This window comes from Bubalus bubalis, chromosome 4 (genome assembly GCF_019923935.1).
Source record: "Bubalus bubalis isolate 160015118507 breed Murrah chromosome 4, NDDB_SH_1, whole genome shotgun sequence".
NCBI classification, from domain to species: Eukaryota; Metazoa; Chordata; class Mammalia; order Artiodactyla; family Bovidae; genus Bubalus; species Bubalus bubalis.
In genome coordinates, this window is record NC_059160.1 from 143,568,419 (window position 1) to 143,572,325 (window position 3,907).

Below are 3,907 nucleotides of genomic sequence, written 5' to 3' on the forward strand. Positions count from 1 at the left end.
CCCAACTCCACACGGACTTTTGCTCAGGATCTGTGTGGACTTTGCCCTGTGTATCTCTTTATATGGCTGTTCATGTGTCTCCTTTGTAAGGATACAAAAGTTAATGCTTTCTTTGTAGATATAAGTAATGTGTCTTACTGAGTTCTGTGAGCCACCTGAGGAAATTATTGAACTTTAGGAGAGTTTCACCGGAACTCCAAATTCAAAGCCTGTTGGTCAGAAATCTATGAGGTCTGGGACTTGTGACTAGCATCTGAACTGGGGACAGTCCTGTGAGACTGAGACCTTCACCAGCTCCCAGTATTTAATGTCAAAAATGATTTGAATTGCTGAATATCCAGTTATTGTCTGAAGAATCAGAGATTTGGTTGTTGGTGTTGGGAAACACGTAGACCAGTACACCATGCTCATCCTTTTGAACAAGATACCAGAAATCTCATATGTTTTACTAACATTCTCATGTGAACTGTGCTGGCTACAAACTGAATTTCCTTGCCCTTTTTTTTTTTTAAGCACCTTTGCTGCCTATCCCTATTTTTTCCCTTTTATTTTTAAAAAATATTTATTTATTTGACTGCACTAGGTCTTAGTTGTACACGTGGGATCTGGTTCCCAGACTAGGGATCAAACCTGGGCCCCCTACATTGGGAGCTTGGAGTCTTAGCCACTGGACCACAAGGGAAGTCCCCGCCCATCACCTTTCATTCAACAATTCTTTTCCTATGTGGCAGGTTTCCTTTAGATTCTTCATTTAGTCTGTTGCTCAATAAATATATGTGCTAGCTCTCTACTAGATAGCTGATGATACAGAGGTGAGCCAGATAAAATCCCTGCTGTAGTCGGGAGAGATAGTCAATAAAACACATAGAGAAAAATAAGTTAACAAATAAAATAGGGGAATGTGCTCTCCAATCTACTGAATAAGGAGTAGAGAGGACTTGTTCTAGGAAAGTAGGCACAGGCAAAAAGTATGACAAATACGTGGCAGGCATGTATATATTTATTTCAAGTGATTCCAGGATTATTTTATACACATATATAAGCTAATGCATACATCTGGTCTCACTTCCACACCCTTTTTTTTAAAAAAAACAAACAAATGGCACTATCCTGCACACACTGTTTTACATCTTGCCCAATGCAGTTTGGAGATCATTCCATATGAGAACGTAAAGAGCTTTCCTCATTTTAAAAAAAGTAGCTTTGTAATGTGAAAAGTACTATTTAGAGAATAGTAATGCCGAAAATACTAACAAGAAGGTCAATACTAGAGTCACAGGAGATCTGAAAAACTGAATGTGAACTTCCAGCTTTAGGAACAAAGAATGATCTGAATTTCGTGCAAGTAGTTTTCAACTACTGGTAAGGCCAGAAGAGATGAGAGTTTGTTTTTTTTGTAATACAACTTCTGTCTCTCGCTTATCCTACTGGCCATGACTGTGCCATCAGGGCACAAGTAATCACACAGTGATTACACAGTATTTCATAACACCATCAAGTGTCTCTGAAGTACAACATATACAAATCAATGAAGTAATAAGATGTTCATAAGCTTACATATGTCTTTTTTTTTTAATCCGAAAGTCCTGTTTCTATTTTGATAGAATATTGACTCTTAACATTTTATATATTATATCCTACCAACATAGTTGAGAAGCAATTTGAAATATATTGTGAGATAAGATAAAGTGGGGAGAGAATAGGATCGAGTATGAAAGCCAGGAAGGGTGAGGTGTCTACCTAATTAAGCACTAGAAGAAGTGTAGGAGGGAAGAAAAGACTACAGGTTTGTTCACAGGCTGATTACAGGGCATCTATCTGAAGGAACACTTCAGTGATTTCAAGCCTTTTAGGATGAAAGATAGCACCCCACTCCAGTACTCTTGCCTGGAAAATCCCATGGATGGAGGAGCCTGGTGGGCTGCAGTCCATGGGGTTGCAAAGAGTCGGACACGACTGAGTGACTTCACTTTCCCTTTTCACTTTCATGCATTGGAGAAGAAAATGGCAACCCACTCCAGTGTTCTTGCCTGGAGAATCCCAGGGACGGGGGAGCCTGGTGGGCTGCCGTCTGGGGTCGCACAGAGTTGGACACTACTGAAGCGACTAAGCAGCAGCAGCAGCAGCAGGATGAAAGAGATCGTCACTTTTAGAAACGAAACAACCAGCTGTAAGGAGAGATTTTCAGTTTAACTCGAGGTACAAAGACTTTTGGGTTTAGATGGGACCTTCCAGTTAAATTTTCAAAATTAGAACTGTTTTTTTTTTTTTTTTAAAGGATGAAACACCTTAAGTTACTTTTTTAAGTTCAAACGGTAATTGTCACTGTATAGACAGGACCCACTCAAAGCTTACGGACTGATAAACTATAAACTCACTACCCCTTAAGGGGGTAGAAGTGCTATATTTCAGAAACAGATGCCCACGAAGTTTGGCTCTGGATCTGCCATGTATCATACGGGTTCTTAGTTAAGGTTAGATGTGAGTGAGAGTCCTAAAATTTCAGGAAAAGTGAACAGAAGAGGGACTTCAAGTAGGCAAGGAATTAATATTTTTGGCTACTATGTACACCCTTCACTTTACATCTGGCTATCTTTAATTCTCATCATAACCCTACAAAATAGTCATTAACCATTTTACAGATGAAGATCTTGGGTTCAGAAAAGCTAAACTTCTCACGCTAGAAGGATCTCAAATTCTTACCCAAATCTACATGTTTGTAGCGGCCAAGTCATGCTCTGCCCGGTTATCTTCATACCATTCCACTTGACCCGATATACTCATTTTATGAAACCTATACGAGGGAACGGAGAAGGCAATGGCACCCCACTCCAGTACCCTTGTCTGGAAAATCCCATGGACGGAGGGAGCCTGATAGGCTGTAGTCCATGGGGTCGCTAAGAGTTGGACACGACTGAGCGACTTCCCTTTCACTTTTCACTTTAATGCATTGGAGAAGGAAATGGCAAACCACTCCAGTGTTCTTGCCTGGAGAATTCCCCAGGGACGGGGGAGCCTGGTGGGCTGCCGTCTATGGGGTCGCACAGAGTCGGACACGACTGAAGCGACTTAGCAGCAGCAGCAACAGCCTACGAGGGAAATCACACATTTGGGGCCAAGCTGGGACCACAAAGCAGGTAGGCTGATCATCCCTCCGCCTCAAAGGTCTTTGCAGGGCTCACACATGCCTTTAAGGGACAATCTACACCGCCCTACAAGGGATGGAGAGAGGAAGAAATAGCAGTAGTCTAAAGACAAAAGCAAAGAGAAAAAGGGAGCCGAAGAGAAGCTGTGCGAGTGGGTGTGGAGGTAGGTTGACAAGTGAACCGTGCTTTTGCCTCTATTTCTCGTGTGGCTCAGCTGGTAAATAATCCGCCTGCAGTGCGGGAGACCTAGGCTCGACCCCTGGGTTGGGAAGATCACCTGGAGAAGGGAAAGGCTGGCTACTCACTCCAGTATTCTGGGCTAGAGAATTCCATAGACCGTATAGTCCACGGGGTCACAGAGAGGCGGACAGGACTGAGAGAATTTCACTTCACTTATCCGTTAACAAACTGACCGATTACTTAGCACATTTCGGGAAGTTTAGCCTTAACGCCGTTCAGGAACTTAGTATTAACCCTCAGCATAAGTTAATAAAAGACAAAGGCAGTCGAGCAAGGCGTGCTCTTCAGGCAGAAGTGGAAACTCGCAGTGCGAACCAAAAGTTGAACCAACCCGCGGGCACTGATTTGAAGACTCTGAAAGACAAGTTTGGCTGTGAGACGCGCTTGCCTCCAAGGGGTGGGGCCGCAGCACCCAAGGCGGGGTTTCCTCCAGGCCCACGCCGCCTCCGCCTGCCACGTGACCCGCGGTGTTGTGGTCCGGCCCGCGTGGGTGGCGGGAGCGGCGGGAGGGCGGGGGCGAG